This window comes from Colletes latitarsis, unplaced genomic scaffold, assembly GCF_051014445.1.
Source record: "Colletes latitarsis isolate SP2378_abdomen unplaced genomic scaffold, iyColLati1 scaffold0013, whole genome shotgun sequence".
Lineage (NCBI taxonomy): Eukaryota > Metazoa > Arthropoda > Insecta > Hymenoptera > Colletidae > Colletes > Colletes latitarsis.
The window spans coordinates 39,338-61,662 of NW_027488368.1; positions in this window are offsets into that span (position 1 = coordinate 39,338).

Genomic DNA, 22,325 nt, shown 5'->3' on the forward strand with positions numbered 1-22,325 from the left:
GCAGATGATTGCATATACCAGACGTAACACAGACCTAACCGGTGTTATCCTCAGAAATATTATTCGAAACCTGGTTTAATTGCCTGTTTCAGTGTGGTACCACTGTAATACGTGATCCTAACGAGAAAAAAACCCAGGATCTGGCCAACAAGAATGCGAAAGATGCGAAAGTATGAGGCAGATGACTGTAAATACCAGACGCAACCCAGACCTAACCGGCGTTATCCTCTAAAATATTGATCGAATCCAGGTTTAATTGACTATTTCAGTGTGGCACCACTTTACTACGTGATCCAAACCAGAAAAAGCCCAGGATCTGGCAAACAAGTATGCGAAAAATGCGAAAGTATGAGCTAGATGATTGCAAATACCATAACTTACCCAGACATAACCGGCGTTATCCTCTAAAATATTAATCGAATCCAGGTTGAATTGAGTGTTTCAGTGTGGCACCACATTAATACGTGATCCTAACCAGAAAAAAACCCAGGATATGGTCAACATGTATGCGAAAAATGCGAAAGTATGAGGCAGATGATTGCATATACCAGACGTAACCCAGACCTAACCGATGTTACCCTCTGAAATATTATTCGAAACCAGGTTTAATTGACTGTTTCAGTGTGGTACCACTTTAATACGTTATCCTAACCAGAAAAAAACCCAGGATCTGGCCAACGAGTATGCGAAAGATGCGAAAGTATCAGGCAGATGATTGCAAATACCAGCCGCAACCCAGACCTAACCGGCGTTATCCTCTAAAATATTAATCGGAACCAGGTTTTATTGACTGTTACAGTGTGGTACCACATTACTACGTGATCTAAACCAGAAAGAGCCCATAATCTGGCCATTCAGGTATGCGAAAAATGCGAAAGTATGAGCTAGATGATGGCAAATACCAGATCTCACCCAGGCATAAACGGCGTTCTCCTTTAAAATATTAATCGGAACTAGGTTTTATTTACTGTTTCAGTGTGGTACTACTTTAATACGTGATGCTAACCAGAAAAAAACACAGGATCTGGCCAACAAGTATCCGAAAGATGCGAAAGAATCAGGCATATGATTGCAAATACCAGCCACAACCCAGACCTATCCGGCGTTATCCTCTAAAATATTGATCGAAACCAGCCTTAATTTACTGTTTCAGTGTGGTACCACATTACTACGTGGTCCAAGCCAGTAAAAGCCCAGGATCTGGCCAACAAGTATGCGAAAAATGCGAATGTATGAGGCAGATGATTGCAAACACCATAACCAAGCCAGACATAACCGGCGTTATCCACTAAAATATTAAACGGAACCAGGTTTTATTGACTGTTCCGGTGTGGTACCACATTACTACGTGACGCAAGTCAGAAAAAGCCCCGTGATATGGCCAACAAGTATGCGAAAAATGCGAAAGTATGAGGAAGATGATTACAATTACCAGACGTAACCCAGACCTAACCGGTGTTATCCTCTGAAATGTAGATCGAAACCAGGATTAGTTGACTGTTTCAGTGTGGTACCACATACTACGTGATCCAAACCAGAAAAACCCCAGTATCTGTCCAAAAAATATGCGAAAAATACGAAAGTATGAGCCAGATGAATGCAAATACCAGACCTAACCCTGACATAACCGGCGTTATCCACTAAAATATAAATTGGAACCAGTTTTTATTGACTCTTTCAGTGTGGCACCACATTAATACGTGATCCTAACCAGAAAAAAACCCAGGATCTGGCCAAAAAGTTTGCGAAAAATGCGAAAGTATGAGGCAGATGATTACAAATACCAGACGTAACCCAGACCTAACCGGTGTTACCCTCTGAAATATTGATCGAAACCAGGATTTGTTGACTGTTTCAGTGTGTAACCACTTTACTGCGTGATCCAAACCAGAAAAAGCCCAGGATCTGGCCATTCAAGTATGCGAAAAATGCGAAAGTATGTGCTGGATGATGACAAATACCAGTCTTAACCCAGACGTAACCTGCGTTATCCTCCCAAATATTTATCGGAACAAGGTTTTATTGACTACTTCAGTGTGGTACCACAATAATTCGTGATACTATCTAGAAAAAGGCCCCGGATCTGGCCAACAAGCATGCGAAAGACGCCAAAGTATGAGCTAGATGATGGCAAATAACAGGATCTGGCCAACAAGTATGCGAAGGATGCGAAAGTATGAGGCAGATGTTTGCTAATACCAGACCTAACCCAGACCTAACCGGTGTAATCCCCTAAAATATTGATGGAAACCAGGTTTTATTGACTATTTCAGTGAGGTACCACATTAATACGTGATACTATCTAGAAAAAGGCCACGGATCTGGCCAACAAGCATGCGAAAGACGCCAAAGTATGAGCTAGATGATGGCAAATACCAGACCTAAGCCAGACATAACCGGCGTTATCCTGGAATATATTACTCGGAACCACGTTTAATTGACTGTTTCAGTGTGGTACCACTTTACTACGTGATCCAAGCTAGAAAATGCCCGGGATCTGGCCAACAAGTATGCGAAAGATGCGAAAGTATGAGGCAGATGATTGCTAATACCAGACGTAACCCAGACCTAACCGGTGTTATCCTCTGAAATATTGATCGAAACCAGGATTAGTTGACTGTTTCAGTATGTGACCACTTTACTACGTGATCCAAACCAGAAAAAGCCCAGGATCTGGTCAATCAAGTATGCGAAAAATGCGAAAGTATGAGCTAGATGATGGCAAATACCAGATCTAACCCAGGCATAACCGGCGTTAGCCTTTAAAATATTAATTGGAACCAGGCTTTATTGATTATTTCAGTGTGGTACCACATTACTACGTGGTCCAAATCAGAAAAAGCCCAGGATCTGAGCAACAAGTATGCGAAAAATGTGAAAGAACTAGCCAGATGAGGGCAAATACCAGACCTAAGCCAGACATAACCGGTGTTATCCTCTGGAATATTAATCGTTATTAATTGACTGTTTCGATGTGGAACCACATATCTACGGGATCCAAACTAGGAAAAGCCCGGGATCTGGCTATCAAGTATGCGAAAAATGCGAAAGTATGTGCTGGATGATGACAAATACCAGTCCAAACCCAGACATAACCTGCGTTATCCTCCAAAATATTAATCAAAACAAGGTTTTATTGACTACTTCTGTGTGGTACCACAATAATACGTGATCCAAACCAGAAAAAAACCCAGGATCTGGCCAAGAGGTTTGCGAAGGATGCGAATGTATGAGGCAGATGTTTGCAAATACCAGACCTAACCCAGACCTAACCGGTGTAATCCCTTAAAATATTGATGGAAACCAGGTTTTATTGACTATTTCAGTGTGGTACCACATTATTACGTGATACTATCTAGAAAAAGGCCCCGGATCTGGCCAACAAGCATGCGAAAGACGCCAAAGTATGAGCTAGATGATGGTAAATACCAGACCTAACCCAGACATAACCGGCGTTATCCTGGAAAATATTACTCGGAACCACGTTTAATTGACTGTTTCAGTGTGGTACCACTTTACTACGTGATCCAAACTAGAAAATGCCCGGGATCTGGCCAACAAGTATGCGAAAGATGCGAAAGTATGAGGCAGATGTTTGCAAATACCAGACGTAACCTAGACATACCCGGCGCTATCCTCTGAAATATTGATCGAAACCAGGTTTAATTGACTGCCTCAGTGTGGTACCACTTTACTACGTGACCCAAACCACAAAAAGCCCAGGACCTGGCCATTCAAGTATGCGAAAAATGCGAAAGTATGAGCTAGATTATTGCAAATACCAGACCTAACACAAACCTAACCCGTGTTGTCCTCTAAACTATTGATCGAATCCAGGTTTAATTGACTATTTCAGTGTGGCACCACTGTACTACGTGATCCAAACCAGAAAAAGCCTAGGATCAGGCCAAAAAGTATGCGAAAAGTGCGAAAGTATGAGGCAGATGTTTGCAAATACCAGACCTAACACAAACCTAACCGGTGTTATCCCCTAAAGTATTGATCGAAACGAGGTTTTATTGACTATTTCAGTGTGGTACCACATTAATACGTGATGCTATCCAGAAAAAGTCCCAGGATCTGGCCAACAAGTATGCGAAAAGTGCGAAAGTATGAGGCAGATGTTTGCAAATACCAGACCTAACACAAACCTAACTGGTGTTATCCCCTAAAGTATTGATCGAAACCAGGTTTTATTGATCATTTCAGTGTGGTACCACATTACTACGTGATCCAAATCAGAGAAAGCCCAGGATCTGGCCAACAAGAATGCGAAAAATGCGAAAGTATGAGACAGATGATTGCATATACCAGTCGTAACACAAACCTAACCGTTATTGTCCTCTAAAGTATTGATCGAAACCAGTCTTAATTGACTGTTTCAGTGTGGTACCACATTACTACGTGGTCCAAGTCCGTAAAAGCCCAGAATCTGGCCAACAAGTATGCGAAAAATGCGAAAGTATGAGCCAGATGATTGCAAATACCAGACGTAACCCCGACATAACGAGCGTTGTCCTCTAAAATATTAATCGGCACAAGGTTGAATTGACTATTTCGGTGTGATACCACATGACTACGTGATCCAAACCAGAAAAAACCCAGGATCTGGCCAACAGGTATGTGAAAAATACGAAAGTATGAGCCAGATGATTGCAAATACCAGACCTAACACAAACCTAACCGGTGTTGTCCTCTAAAATATTGATCGAATCCAGGTTTAATTGACTATTTCAGTGTGGCACCACTTTAACACGTGATCCAAACCAGAAAAAGCCCAGGATCTGGCAAACAAGTATGCGAAAAATGCGAAAGTATGAGCTAGATGATTGCATATACCATTACTTACCCAGACATAACCGGCGTTATCCTCTAAAATATTAATCGAATCCAGGTTGAATTGACTGTTACAGTGTGGCACCACATTAATTAGTGATCCTAACCAGAAAAAAACTCTGGATATGGTCAACAAGTATGCGAAAAATGCGAAAGTATGAGGCAGATGATTGCATACACCAGACGTAACACAGACCTAACCGGTGTTATCCTCTGAAATATCATTCGAAACCCGGTTTAATTGACTGTTTCAGTGTGGTACCACTTTAATACGTGATCCTAACCAGAAAAAAACCCAGGATATGGTCAACATGTGTGCGAAAAATGCGAAAGTATGAGGCAGATAATTGCATATAACAGACGTAACCCAGACCTAACCGATGTTACCCTCTGAAATATTATTCGAAACCAGGTTTAATTGACTGTTTCAGTGTGGTACCACTTTAATACGTTATCCTAACCAGAAAAAAACCCAGGATCTGGCCAACGAGTATGCGGAAGATGCGAAAGTATCAGGCAGATGATTGCAAATACCAGCCGCAACCCAGACCTAACCGGTGTTATCTCCTAAAACACACATCGAATCCAGGTTCAATTGACTATTTCAGTGTGGCACCACATTAATACGTGATCCTAAGCAGAAAAAAACCCAGGATATGGCCAACAAGTTTGCGAAAAATGCGAAAGTATGAGGCAGATAATTGCAAATACCAGACGTAACCCAGACCTAACCGGTGTTATCCTCTGAAATATTGATCGATACCAGGATTAGTTGACTGTTACAGTCTGGTACCACATTACTACGTGATCCAAATCAGAGAAAGCCCAGGATCTGGCCAACAAGAATGCGAAAAATGCGAAAGTATGAGACAGATGATTGCATATACCAGTCGTAACACAGACCTAACCGGTGTTATCCTCTGAAATATTGTTCGAAACCAGGTTTACTTGACTGTTTCAGTGTGGTACCACATTAATACGTGACCCAAGTCAGAAAAAGCCCCGGGATCTGGCCAACAAGTATGCGAAAAATGCGAAAGTATGAGGAAGATGATTGCAATTACCAGACGTAACCCAGACCTAACCGGTGTTATCCTCTGAAATATTGATCGAAACCAGGATTAGTTGACTGTTTCAGTGTGGTACCACATACTACATGATCCAAACCAGAAAAACCCCAGTATCTGGCCAACAAATATGCGAAAAATACGAAAGTATGAGGCAGGTGTTTGCAAATTCCAGACCTAACCCAGACCTAACCGGTGTTATCCCTTAAAATATTGATCGATACCAGGATTAGTTGACTGTTTCAGTGTGTAACCACTTTACTACGTGATCCAAACCAGAAAAAGCCCAGTATCTGGCCATTCAAGTATGCGAAAAATGCGAAGGTATGAGCTAGATGATGGCAAATACCAGATCTAACCCAGGCATAACCGGCGTTAGCCTTTAAAATATTAATTGGAACCAGGTTTTATTGATCATTTCAGTGTGGTACCACATTAGTACGTAATCCAAATCAGAAAAACACCCAGGATCTTAGCAACATGTATGCGAAAAATGCGAAAGAACGAGCCAGATGAGGGCAAATACCAGACCTAAGCCAGACATAACCGACGTTACTCTCTAGAATATTAATCGTAACCAGGTTTAATTGACTGTTTCGATGTGGAACCGCATATCTACGGGCTCCAAACCAGGAAAAGCCCAGGATCTGGCCAACAAGTATGCGAAAAATGCGCAAGTATGAGCCAGATGATTGCAAATACCAGAAATAACCCAGACATAACCGGCGCTATCCTCTGAAATATTGATCGAAACCAGGTTTAATTGACTGTTTCAGTGTGGTACCACATTACTACGTGATCAAATCAGAAAAAGCCCTGGATCTTGCCATTCAAGTATGCGAAAAATGCGAAAGTATGAGGCAGATGATTGCAAATACCATAACATACCCAGACATAACCGGCGTTATCCTCTAAAATGTTAATCGAATCCAGGTTGAATTGGCTGTTACAGTGTGGCACCACATTAATAAGTGATCCTAACCAGAAAAAAACTCAGGATATGGTCAACAAGTATGCGAAAAATGCGGAAGTATGAGGCAGATGATTGCATATACCAGACGTAACACAGACCTAACCGGTGTTATCCTCAGAAATATTATTCGAAACCTGGTTTAATTGCCTGTTTCAGTGTGGTACCACTGTAATACGTGATCCTAACGAGAAAAAAACCCAGGATCTGGCCAACAAGAATGCGAAAGATGCGAAAGTATGAGGCAGATGACTGTAAATACCAGACGCAACCCAGACCTAACCGGCGTTATCCTCTAAAATATTGATCGAATCCAGGTTTAATTGACTATTTCAGTGTGGCACCACTTTACTACGTGATCCAAACCAGAAAAAGCCCAGGATCTGGCAAACAAGTATGCGAAAAATGCGAAAGTATGAGCTAGATGATTGCAAATACCATAACTTACCCAGACATAACCGGCGTTATCCTCTAAAATATTAATCGAATCCAGGTTGAATTGAGTGTTTCAGTGTGGCACCACATTAATACGTGATCCTAACCAGAAAAAAACCCAGGATATGGTCAACATGTATGCGAAAAATGCGAAAGTATGAGGCAGATGATTGCATATACCAGACGTAACCCAGACCTAACCGATGTTACCCTCTGAAATATTATTCGAAACCAGGTTTAATTGACTGTTTCAGTGTGGTACCACTTTAATACGTTATCCTAACCAGAAAAAAACCCAGGATCTGGCCAACGAGTATGCGAAAGATGCGAAAGTATCAGGCAGATGATTGCAAATACCAGCCGCAACCCAGACCTAACCGGCGTTATCCTCTAAAATATTAATCGGAACCAGGTTTTATTGACTGTTACAGTGTGGTACCACATTACTACGTGATCTAAACCAGAAAGAGCCCATAATCTGGCCATTCAGGTATGCGAAAAATGCGAAAGTATGAGCTAGATGATGGCAAATACCAGATCTCACCCAGGCATAAACGGCGTTCTCCTTTAAAATATTAATCGGAACTAGGTTTTATTTACTGTTTCAGTGTGGTACTACTTTAATACGTGATGCTAACCAGAAAAAAACACAGGATCTGGCCAACAAGTATCCGAAAGATGCGAAAGAATCAGGCATATGATTGCAAATACCAGCCACAACCCAGACCTATCCGGCGTTATCCTCTAAAATATTGATCGAAACCAGCCTTAATTTACTGTTTCAGTGTGGTACCACATTACTACGTGGTCCAAGCCAGTAAAAGCCCAGGATCTGGCCAACAAGTATGCGAAAAATGCGAATGTATGAGGCAGATGATTGCAAACACCATAACCAAGCCAGACATAACCGGCGTTATCCACTAAAATATTAAACGGAACCAGGTTTTATTGACTGTTCCGGTGTGGTACCACATTACTACGTGACGCAAGTCAGAAAAAGCCCCGTGATATGGCCAACAAGTATGCGAAAAATGCGAAAGTATGAGGAAGATGATTACAATTACCAGACGTAACCCAGACCTAACCGGTGTTATCCTCTGAAATGTAGATCGAAACCAGGATTAGTTGACTGTTTCAGTGTGGTACCACATACTACGTGATCCAAACCAGAAAAACCCCAGTATCTGTCCAAAAAATATGCGAAAAATACGAAAGTATGAGCCAGATGAATGCAAATACCAGACCTAACCCTGACATAACCGGCGTTATCCACTAAAATATAAATTGGAACCAGTTTTTATTGACTCTTTCAGTGTGGCACCACATTAATACGTGATCCTAACCAGAAAAAAACCCAGGATCTGGCCAAAAAGTTTGCGAAAAATGCGAAAGTATGAGGCAGATGATTACAAATACCAGACGTAACCCAGACCTAACCGGTGTTACCCTCTGAAATATTGATCGAAACCAGGATTTGTTGACTGTTTCAGTGTGTAACCACTTTACTGCGTGATCCAAACCAGAAAAAGCCCAGGATCTGGCCATTCAAGTATGCGAAAAATGCGAAAGTATGTGCTGGATGATGACAAATACCAGTCTTAACCCAGACGTAACCTGCGTTATCCTCCCAAATATTTATCGGAACAAGGTTTTATTGACTACTTCAGTGTGGTACCACAATAATTCGTGATACTATCTAGAAAAAGGCCCCGGATCTGGCCAACAAGCATGCGAAAGACGCCAAAGTATGAGCTAGATGATGGCAAATAACAGGATCTGGCCAACAAGTATGCGAAGGATGCGAAAGTATGAGGCAGATGTTTGCTAATACCAGACCTAACCCAGACCTAACCGGTGTAATCCCCTAAAATATTGATGGAAACCAGGTTTTATTGACTATTTCAGTGAGGTACCACATTAATACGTGATACTATCTAGAAAAAGGCCACGGATCTGGCCAACAAGCATGCGAAAGACGCCAAAGTATGAGCTAGATGATGGCAAATACCAGACCTAAGCCAGACATAACCGGCGTTATCCTGGAATATATTACTCGGAACCACGTTTAATTGACTGTTTCAGTGTGGTACCACTTTACTACGTGATCCAAGCTAGAAAATGCCCGGGATCTGGCCAACAAGTATGCGAAAGATGCGAAAGTATGAGGCAGATGATTGCTAATACCAGACGTAACCCAGACCTAACCGGTGTTATCCTCTGAAATATTGATCGAAACCAGGATTAGTTGACTGTTTCAGTGTGTGACCACTTTACTACGTGATCCAAACCAGAAAAAGCCCAGGATCTGGTCAATCAAGTATGCGAAAAATGCGAAAGTATGAGCTAGATGATGGCAAATACCAGATCTAACCCAGGCATAACCGGCGTTAGCCTTTAAAATATTAATTGGAACCAGGCTTTATTGATTATTTCAGTGTGGTACCACATTACTACGTGGTCCAAATCAGAAAAAGCCCAGGATCTGAGCAACAAGTATGCGAAAAATGTGAAAGAACTAGCCAGATGAGGGCAAATACCAGACCTAAGCCAGACATAACCGGTGTTATCCTCTGGAATATTAATCGTTATTAATTGACTGTTTCGATGTGGAACCACATATCTACGGGATCCAAACTAGGAAAAGCCCGGGATCTGGCCAACAAGCATGCGAAAGACGCCAAAGTATGAGCTAGATGATGGTAAATACCAGTCCAAACCCAGACATAACCTGCGTTATCCTCCAAAATATTAATCAAAACAAGGTTTTATTGACTACTTCTGTGTGGTACCACAATAATACGTGATCCAAACCACAAAAAGCCCAGGACCTGGCCATTCAAGTATGCGAAAAATGCGAAAGTATGAGCTAGATTATTGCAAATACCAGACCTAACACAAACCTAACCCGTGTTGTCCTCTAAACTATTGATCGAATCCAGGTTTAATTGACTATTTCAGTGTGGCACCACTGTACTACGTGATCCAAACCAGAAAAAGCCTAGGATCAGGCCAAAAAGTATGCGAAAAGTGCGAAAGTATGAGGCAGATGTTTGCAAATACCAGACCTAACACAAACCTAACCGGTGTTATCCCCTAAAGTATTGATCGAAACGAGGTTTTATTGACTATTTCAGTGTGGTACCACATTAATACGTGATGCTATCCAGAAAAAGTCCCAGGATCTGGCCAACAAGTATGCGAAAAGTGCGAAAGTATGAGGCAGATGTTTGCAAATACCAGACCTAACACAAACCTAACTGGTGTTATCCCCTAAAGTATTGATCGAAACCAGGTTTTATTGATCATTTCAGTGTGGTACCACATTACTACGTGATCCAAATCAGAGAAAGCCCAGGATCTGGCCAACAAGAATGCGAAAAATGCGAAAGTATGAGACAGATGATTGCATATACCAGTCGTAACACAAACCTAACCGTTATTGTCCTCTAAAGTATTGATCGAAACCAGTCTTAATTGACTGTTTCAGTGTGGTACCACATTACTACGTGGTCCAAGTCCGTAAAAGCCCAGAATCTGGCCAACAAGTATGCGAAAAATGCGAAAGTATGAGCCAGATGATTGCAAATACCAGACGTAACCCCGACATAACGAGCGTTGTCCTCTAAAATATTAATCGGCACAAGGTTGAATTGACTATTTCGGTGTGATACCACATGACTACGTGATCCAAACCAGAAAAAACCCAGGATCTGGCCAACAGGTATGTGAAAAATACGAAAGTATGAGCCAGATGATTGCAAATACCAGACCTAACACAAACCTAACCGGTGTTGTCCTCTAAAATATTGATCGAATCCAGGTTTAATTGACTATTTCAGTGTGGCACCACTTTAACACGTGATCCAAACCAGAAAAAGCCCAGGATCTGGCAAACAAGTATGCGAAAAATGCGAAAGTATGAGCTAGATGATTGCATATACCATTACTTACCCAGACATAACCGGCGTTATCCTCTAAAATATTAATCGAATCCAGGTTGAATTGACTGTTACAGTGTGGCACCACATTAATTAGTGATCCTAACCAGAAAAAAACTCTGGATATGGTCAACAAGTATGCGAAAAATGCGAAAGTATGAGGCAGATGATTGCATACACCAGACGTAACACAGACCTAACCGGTGTTATCCTCTGAAATATCATTCGAAACCCGGTTTAATTGACTGTTTCAGTGTGGTACCACTTTAATACGTGATCCTAACCAGAAAAAAACCCAGGATATGGTCAACATGTGTGCGAAAAATGCGAAAGTATGAGGCAGATAATTGCATATAACAGACGTAACCCAGACCTAACCGATGTTACCCTCTGAAATATTGATCGATACCAGGATTAGTTGACTGTTACAGTCTGGTACCACATTACTACGTGATCCAAATCAGAGAAAGCCCAGGATCTGGCCAACAAGAATGCGAAAAATGCGAAAGTATGAGACAGATGATTGCATATACCAGTCGTAACACAGACCTAACCGGTGTTATCCTCTGAAATATTGTTCGAAACCAGGTTTACTTGACTGTTTCAGTGTGGTACCACATTAATACGTGACCCAAGTCAGAAAAAGCCCCGGGATCTGGCCAACAAGTATGCGAAAAATGCGAAAGTATGAGGAAGATGATTGCAATTACCAGACGTAACCCAGACCTAACCGGTGTTATCCTCTGAAATATTGATCGAAACCAGGATTAGTTGACTGTTTCAGTGTGGTACCACATACTACATGATCCAAACCAGAAAAACCCCAGTATCTGGCCAACAAATATGCGAAAAATACGAAAGTATGAGGCAGGTGTTTGCAAATTCCAGACCTAACCCAGACCTAACCGGTGTTATCCCTTAAAATATTGATCGATACCAGGATTAGTTGACTGTTTCAGTGTGTAACCACTTTACTACGTGATCCAAACCAGAAAAAGCCCAGTATCTGGCCATTCAAGTATGCGAAAAATGCGAAGGTATGAGCTAGATGATGGCAAATACCAGATCTAACCCAGGCATAACCGGCGTTAGCCTTTAAAATATTAATTGGAACCAGGTTTTATTGATCATTTCAGTGTGGTACCACATTAGTACGTAATCCAAATCAGAAAAACACCCAGGATCTTAGCAACATGTATGCGAAAAATGCGAAAGAACGAGCCAGATGAGGGCAAATACCAGACCTAAGCCAGACATAACCGACGTTACTCTCTAGAATATTAATCGTAACCAGGTTTAATTGACTGTTTCGATGTGGAACCGCATATCTACGGGCTCCAAACCAGGAAAAGCCCAGGATCTGGCCAACAAGTATGCGAAAAATGCGCAAGTATGAGCCAGATGATTGCAAATACCAGAAATAACCCAGACATAACCGGCGCTATCCTCTGAAATATTGATCGAAACCAGGTTTAATTGACTGTTTCAGTGTGGTACCACATTACTACGTGATCAAATCAGAAAAAGCCCTGGATCTTGCCATTCAAGTATGCGAAAAATGCGAAAGTATGAGGCAGATGATTGCAAATACCATAACATACCCAGACATAACCGGCGTTATCCTCTAAAATGTTAATCGAATCCAGGTTGAATTGGCTGTTACAGTGTGGCACCACATTAATAAGTGATCCTAACCAGAAAAAAACTCAGGATATGGTCAACAAGTATGCGAAAAATGCGGAAGTATGAGGCAGATGATTGCATATACCAGACGTAACACAGACCTAACCGGTGTTATCCTCAGAAATATTATTCGAAACCTGGTTTAATTGCCTGTTTCAGTGTGGTACCACTGTAATACGTGATCCTAACGAGAAAAAAACCCAGGATCTGGCCAACAAGAATGCGAAAGATGCGAAAGTATGAGGCAGATGACTGTAAATACCAGACGCAACCCAGACCTAACCGGCGTTATCCTCTAAAATATTGATCGAATCCAGGTTTAATTGACTATTTCAGTGTGGCACCACTTTACTACGTGATCCAAACCAGAAAAAGCCCAGGATCTGGCAAACAAGTATGCGAAAAATGCGAAAGTATGAGCTAGATGATTGCAAATACCATAACTTACCCAGACATAACCGGCGTTATCCTCTAAAATATTAATCGAATCCAGGTTGAATTGAGTGTTTCAGTGTGGCACCACATTAATACGTGATCCTAACCAGAAAAAAACCCAGGATATGGTCAACATGTATGCGAAAAATGCGAAAGTATGAGGCAGATGATTGCATATACCAGACGTAACCCAGACCTAACCGATGTTACCCTCTGAAATATTATTCGAAACCAGGTTTAATTGACTGTTTCAGTGTGGTACCACTTTAATACGTTATCCTAACCAGAAAAAAACCCAGGATCTGGCCAACGAGTATGCGAAAGATGCGAAAGTATCAGGCAGATGATTGCAAATACCAGCCGCAACCCAGACCTAACCGGCGTTATCCTCTAAAATATTAATCGGAACCAGGTTTTATTGACTGTTACAGTGTGGTACCACATTACTACGTGATCTAAACCAGAAAGAGCCCATAATCTGGCCATTCAGGTATGCGAAAAATGCGAAAGTATGAGCTAGATGATGGCAAATACCAGATCTCACCCAGGCATAAACGGCGTTCTCCTTTAAAATATTAATCGGAACTAGGTTTTATTTACTGTTTCAGTGTGGTACTACTTTAATACGTGATGCTAACCAGAAAAAAACACAGGATCTGGCCAACAAGTATCCGAAAGATGCGAAAGAATCAGGCATATGATTGCAAATACCAGCCACAACCCAGACCTATCCGGCGTTATCCTCTAAAATATTGATCGAAACCAGCCTTAATTTACTGTTTCAGTGTGGTACCACATTACTACGTGGTCCAAGCCAGTAAAAGCCCAGGATCTGGCCAACAAGTATGCGAAAAATGCGAATGTATGAGGCAGATGATTGCAAACACCATAACCAAGCCAGACATAACCGGCGTTATCCACTAAAATATTAAACGGAACCAGGTTTTATTGACTGTTCCGGTGTGGTACCACATTACTACGTGACGCAAGTCAGAAAAAGCCCCGTGATATGGCCAACAAGTATGCGAAAAATGCGAAAGTATGAGGAAGATGATTACAATTACCAGACGTAACCCAGACCTAACCGGTGTTATCCTCTGAAATGTAGATCGAAACCAGGATTAGTTGACTGTTTCAGTGTGGTACCACATACTACGTGATCCAAACCAGAAAAACCCCAGTATCTGTCCAAAAAATATGCGAAAAATACGAAAGTATGAGCCAGATGAATGCAAATACCAGACCTAACCCTGACATAACCGGCGTTATCCACTAAAATATAAATTGGAACCAGTTTTTATTGACTCTTTCAGTGTGGCACCACATTAATACGTGATCCTAACCAGAAAAAAACCCAGGATCTGGCCAAAAAGTTTGCGAAAAATGCGAAAGTATGAGGCAGATGATTACAAATACCAGACGTAACCCAGACCTAACCGGTGTTACCCTCTGAAATATTGATCGAAACCAGGATTTGTTGACTGTTTCAGTGTGTAACCACTTTACTGCGTGATCCAAACCAGAAAAAGCCCAGGATCTGGCCATTCAAGTATGCGAAAAATGCGAAAGTATGTGCTGGATGATGACAAATACCAGTCTTAACCCAGACGTAACCTGCGTTATCCTCCCAAATATTTATCGGAACAAGGTTTTATTGACTACTTCAGTGTGGTACCACAATAATTCGTGATACTATCTAGAAAAAGGCCCCGGATCTGGCCAACAAGCATGCGAAAGACGCCAAAGTATGAGCTAGATGATGGCAAATAACAGGATCTGGCCAACAAGTATGCGAAGGATGCGAAAGTATGAGGCAGATGTTTGCTAATACCAGACCTAACCCAGACCTAACCGGTGTAATCCCCTAAAATATTGATGGAAACCAGGTTTTATTGACTATTTCAGTGAGGTACCACATTAATACGTGATACTATCTAGAAAAAGGCCACGGATCTGGCCAACAAGCATGCGAAAGACGCCAAAGTATGAGCTAGATGATGGCAAATACCAGACCTAAGCCAGACATAACCGGCGTTATCCTGGAATATATTACTCGGAACCACGTTTAATTGACTGTTTCAGTGTGGTACCACTTTACTACGTGATCCAAGCTAGAAAATGCCCGGGATCTGGCCAACAAGTATGCGAAAGATGCGAAAGTATGAGGCAGATGTTTGCAAATACCAGAACTAACCCAGACCTAACCGGTGTTATCCTCTGATATATTGTTCGAAACCAGGTTTACTTGACTGTTTCAGTGTGGTACCACATTAATACGTGATCCTAACCAGAAAAAACCCCGGGACCTGGCCAACAAGTACGCGAAAGGTGCGAAAGTATCAGGCAGATGACTGCAAATACCAGACGCAACCCAGACCTAACCGGCGTTATCCTCTAAAATATTAATCGGAACCTGGTTTTATTGACTACTTCGGTGTGGTACAACATTAGTACGTGATCCTAACCAGAAAAAACCCATGATCTGGCCCACAAGTATGCGATAAATGCGAAAGTATGAGGCAGACGTTTGTAAATACCAGACCTAACCCAGACCTAACCGGTGTTGTCCCCTAAAATATTGATCGAAACCAGGTTTTATTGATTATTTCAGTGTGGTACCACATTAATATGTGATGCTATCCAGAAAAAGACCCAGTATCTGGCCATCAAGTATGTGAAAAATGCGAAAGTATGAGGCAGACGTTTGTAAATACCAGACCTAACCCAGACCTAACCGGCGCTATCCTCTAAAATATTAATCGCAACCAGGTTTTATTTACTACTTCTGTGTGGTACAACATTAGTACGTGATCCTAACTAGAAAAAAACCCAGGATCTGGCCTACAAGAATGCGAAAGATGCGAAAGTATGAGGCAGATTATTGCAAATACCACTCCTAACACAAACGTAACCGGTGTTGTCCTCTAAAATATTGATCGAATCCAGGTTTAATTGACTATTTCAGTGTGGCGCCACATTAATACGTGATCCTAACCAGAAAAAAACCCAGGATCTGGCCATTCAAGTATGCGAAAAATGCGAAAGTATGAGCTAGATGATGGCAAATACCAGACCTAACCCAGACATAACCGGCGTTATCCTCTAAAATATTAATCGCAACCAGGCTTAGTTGACTGTTTCGGTGTGGTACCACATTACTACATGATCCAAACCAGAAAAAACCCAGGATCTGGCCAATTAGTATGCCAAAAATGCGAAAGTATGAGCCATATGATTGCAAATACCAGAACTAACCCAGACCTAACCGGCGTTATCCTCTAAAATATTAATCGCAACCAGGCTTAATTGACTGTTTCGGTGTGGTACCACATTACTGCGTGATCCAAACCAGGAAAAACCCAGGATCTGGCCAACAAGTATGCGAAAAATGCGAAAGTATGAGCGCGATGATTGCAAATACCAGAACTAAGCGAGACAAAACGAGCGTTGTCCTCTAAATTATTATTCGGCACAATGTTGAATTGACTATTTCGGTGTTGTACCACATTACTACGTGATCCAAATCAGAAAAAACCCAGGATCTGGCCAAAAAGTATGCCAAAAATGCGAAAGTATGAGCCATATGATTGTAAATACCAGACCTAACCCAGGCCTAACCGGTGTTATCCTCTAAAATATGGATCGAAACCAGGTGTTATTGATTATTTCAGTGTGGTTCCACATTAATACGTGCTCCAACCCAGAGAAAACCCAGGATCTGGCCAACAAGTATGCGAAAAATGCGAGAGTATGAGGCAGATGTTTGCAAATACCAGTCCTAACCCAGACCTAACCGGTGCTATCCCCTAAAATATTGATCGAATCCAGGTTTAATTGACTGTTCCGTTGTGGTACCACATTACTACGTGATCCAAACCTGAAAAACCCCAGGATCTGGCCAACAAATATGCGAAAAATACGAAAGTATGAGCCAGATGATTGCAAATACCAGACCTAACCCACACATAACCGGCGTTATCCTCTGAAATATTGATTGAAACCACGATTAGTTCACTGTTTCAGTGTGTAACCACTTTACTACGTGATCCAAACCAGAAAAAGCCCAGGATCTGGCCATTCAAGTATGCGAAAAATGCGAAAGTATGAGCTAGATGATGGCAAATACCACATCTAACCCAGGCATAACCGGCGTTATCCTTTAAAATATTAATTGGAAACAGGTTTTATTGATTATTTCAGTGTGGTACCACATTAATACGTGATCCAAATCAGAAAAAGCCCAGGATCTGAGCAACAAGTATGCGAAAAATGCGAAAGTACGAGCCAGATGCGGGCAAATACCAGACCTATGCCAGACATAACCGGTGTTATCCTCTAGAATATTAATCGTAACCAGGTTTAATTGACTGCTTCGATGTGGAACCACATATCTACGGGATCCAAACCAGGAATAACCCAGGATCTGGCCATCAAGTTTGCGAAAAATGCGAAAGTATGAGGCAGATGTTTGCAAATACCAGTCCTAACCCAGACCTAACCGGTGCTATCCCCTAAAATATTGATCGAATCCAGGTTTAATTGACTGTTCCGTTGTGGTACCACATTACTACGTGATCCAAACCTGAAAAACCCCAGGATCTGGCCAACAAATATGCGAAAAATACGAAAGTATGAGCCAGATGATTGCAAATACCAGACCTAACCCACACATAACCGGCGTTATCCTCTGAAATATTGATTGAAACCACGATTAGTTCACTGTTTCAGTGTGTAACCACTTTACTACGTGATCCACACCAGAAAAAGCCCAGGATCTGGCCATTCAAGTATGCGAAAAATGCGAAAGTATGAGCTAGATGATGGCAAATACCACATCTAACCCAGGCATAACCGGCGTTATCCTTTAAAATATTAATTGGAAACAGGTTTTATTGATTATTTCAGTGTGGTACCACATTAATACGTGATCCAAATCAGAAAAAGCCCAGGATCTGAGCAACAAGTATGCGAAAAATGCGAAAGTACGAGCCAGATGCGGGCAAATACCAGACCTATGCCACACATAACCGGTGTTATCCTCTAGAATATTAATCGTAACCAGGTTTAATTGACTGCTTCGATGTGGAACCACATATCTACGGGATCCAAACCAGGAAAAACCCAGGATCTGGCCATCAAGTTTGCGAAAAATGCGAAAGTATGAGGCAGATGATTGCAAATAGGAGACGTAACCCAGACCTAACCGGTGTTATCCTCTGAAATATTGATCGAAGCCAGGTTTTATTGACTATTTCAGTGTGGTACCACATTAATACGTGATCCAAACCAGAAAAAACCCAGGATTTGGCCAACAAGTATGCGAGAAATGCGAAAGTACGAGCCAGATGAGGGCAAATGCCAGACCTAACCCAGACCTAATCGGTGTTGTACCCTATTATATTGATCGAAGCCAGGTTTTATTGACTATTTCATTGTGGTACCACATTAATATGTGATCCAAATCAGAAAAAGCCCAGGATCTGGCCAACAAGTATGCGAGTAATGAGAAAGTATGAGCTAGATGAGGACATATACCAGACCTAACCCAGACATAACCGGCGTTATCCTCTAAAATATTACTCGGAACCAGGTTTAACTGACTGTTTCAGTGTGGTACCACATTAGTACGTAATTCAAATCAGAAAAAGGCCAGGATCTGCCCAACAAGTATGCGAGCAATGCGACAGTACGAGCCAGATGAGGGCAAATCCAAGACCTAAACGCGACTAAACCGGTATCATATTTTAAAATATTGATCGAATCCATGTTGAATTGACTATTTCAGTGTGGCACCACATTAAGACGTGATCCTAACCAGAAAGACACCCAGTATCTGGCCAACAAGTATGTGAGAAATGCGGAAGTATGAGGCAGATGATTGCAAATACCAGGCCTAACAAAATCCTAACCGGTGTTATCCTGTAAAATATTGATCGAATCCAGGATGGTTTGACTATTTCAGAGTGGCACGACATTAATGCGTGATCGTAACCAGAAAAAAACCCAGGATCTGGCCAACATGTATGCGAAAAATGCGGAAGTATGAGGCAGATGATTGGAAATACCAGACGTAACCCAGACCTAACCGGTGTTATCCTCTAAAATATTTATCGAATCCAGCCTTAATTGACCGTTTCAGTTTGGTACCACATTACTACGTGATCCAAACTAGAAAAAACCCAGGATTTGGCCAACAAGTATGCGAGAAATGCGAAAGTACGAGCCAGATTCTCCTCGACGAGGTGGGCAAGCTCTTCGAGCGTGTGATTGCTGCCCGCCTCGTCGAGCACCTGTCGCGGGGTGATCCCGGTCTGGCCGACTGCCAGTTCGGTTTCCGGGGGGGCCGATCGACTATCGACGCGATAGGTCGTGTGAGGGCCCTCTCGGAGGCGGCCGTCTCCCGGGGAGGGGTGGCATTGGCAATATCCTTGGATATTGCCAATGCCTTTAACACCCTCCCCTGGGAAGAGATAAGGAGGGGGCTCGAATATCATCGAGTCCCCCCTTGTCTCAGGGCGGTCGTCGGGGATTATCTCCGCGGCAGGTGGATCAAGTATCCGGGCCGGGATGGTGATATGCGGAGGGAGGTGTACTGCGGTGTTCCGCAGGGGTCGGTCCTCGGGCCACTCCTGTGGAACATCGCGTACGACTCGGTGTTGCGGGCCGGCCTCCCCGACGACGTCAGCACGGTGTGTTATGCGGATGACACACTGGTGCTGGCCGTCGGGGCGCACTGGGGGAGGGCCATGCGTCGCGCGGAGGAGGGGTCGCAACGCGTCGTCGACCGGATCAGGGGGATGGGGATGACGGTGGCGGTCCATAAGACCGAGGTGATTGCGTTTCATTCACCTCGGCAGGATCCGCCACCCCCTCTGATTCGGGTGGGTGGGGCTGACATCGAGGTGAAGCCCCAGATCAGGTATCTGGGGCTGATCCTCGATAGCCACTGGCGTTTCGAGAAGCATTTCCGCTGCCTGGTCCCCCGGTTGGAAAGGATGGTTGCGGCTCTGGGCCGGATCCTGCCCAACCTGGGGGGCCCGGCGGGCCGAGTTCGTCGCCTCTATGTGGCAATGGTCCAGTCGGTGGCCCTATACGGGGCCCCCGTCTGGGCGGACGACCTGGCTGCCTCCCGGCGCAGCATGACTATGCTGCGTCGGGTGCAGAGGCGCATGGCGCTCAGGGTCGTCCGCGGGTATCGGACCGTGTCACATGAGGCGGCGACGGTTCTAGCGGGGATGCCGCCCATGGACCTGCTCGCGCGGTCGCACGCGGTGATGTACCGGCACCGCGTCGACCGTCGCGCGGGGGTGGGGGCGGTCCCGGGCGGGCAGGAACCTGCTTGGGGCGATTTGAAGCGCCAGGCCCGGCAGTCCGTGTTTCTCGCGTGGCAGGAGCGGCTGGCTCTGCCAACCGCGGGGCACCGGACTGTCGGGGCTGTTCGGCCACTCCTGAAGGAGTGGCTGGACAGAGGCCATGGCAGCCTCACCTACCGGATGGCACAGGTATTTTCCGGGCATGGCAGCTTCGGAAGATACCTGTGCCGGATAGGGAAGGAGCCGACGGCGCGTTGCTGCCACTGCGATGCTGAGCAGGACACGGCGGATCATACCCTGGAGGTATGCCCCGCGTGGGAGGGGGAGCGCCGTGTCCTGGTCGGCGTCGTCGGGCGGGATGTCTCGCTGCCGGGCGTGGTGCGCGCCATGCTCGGCAGCGAGGAGAAGTGGAGGGCCGTGGCCTCCTTCTGCGAGAACGTAATGTTGCAGAAGGAGGCCGCGGGGAGGGAGCGCGAGCTTCAGCGGCGCGCTGAAGCTCGCGCTCGTGCGGTGGCCCGAGGTCGTCGCCCGGTCGCGAGGCGTCGCGGGCGGCCGCCTCGGCGTGGCGGATGACCTAGGCTGGGAGGGGGGTCCTGAGGGGACCCTCCTCCCGCCAGGCGGCGCCGGGTCGGACCGGTTGGGGGTAGGAGTGCCTCCCTCTACCGGTCCGACGCAAGGGGAGGCACCCTATCCGGGTGGGTGGGGCTGACATCGAGGTGAAGCCCCAGATCAGGTATCTAGGGCTGATCCTCGATAGCCACTGGCGTTTCGAGGAGCATTTCCGCTGCCTGGTCCCCCGGTTGGAAAGGATGGTTGCGGCTCTGGGCCGGATCCTGCCCAACCTGGGGGGCCCGGCGGGCCGAGTTCGTCGCCTCTATGTGGCAATGGTCCAGTCGGTGGCCCTATACGGGGCCCCCGTCTGGGCGGACGACCTGGCTGCCTCCCGGCGCAGCATGACTATGCTGCGTCGGGTGCAGAGGCGCATGGCGCTCAGGGTCGTCCGCGGGTATCGGACCATGTCACATGAGGCGGCGACGGTTCTAGCGGGGATGCCGCCCATGGACCTGCTCGCGCGGTCGCACGCGGTGATGTACCGGCACCGCGTCGACCGTCGCGCGGGGGTGGGGGCGGTCCCGGGCGGGCAGGAACCTGCATGGGGCGATTTGAAGCGCCAGGCCCGGCAGTCTGTGTTGCTCGCGTGGCAGGAGCGGCTGGCTCTGCCAACCGCGGGGCACCGGACTGTCGGGGCGGTTCGGCCACTCCTGAAGGAGTGGCTGGACAGAGGCCATGGCAGCCTCACCTACCGGATGGCACAGGTATTTTCCGGGCATGGCAGCTTCGGAAGATACCTGTGCCGGATAGGGAAGGAGCCGACGGCGCGTTGCTGCCACTGCGATGCTGAGCAGGACACGGCGGATCATACCCTGGAGGTATGCCCCGCGTGGGAGGGGGAGCGCCGTGTCCTGGTCGGCGTCGTCGGGCGGGATGTCTCGCTGCCGGGCGTGGTGCGCGCCATGCTCGGCAGCGAGGAGAAGTGGAGGGCCGTGGCCTCCTTCTGCGAGAACGTAATGTTGCAGAAGGAGGCCGCGGGGAGGGAGCGCGAGCTTCAGCGGCGCGCTGAAGCTCGCGCTCGTGCGGTGGCCCGAGG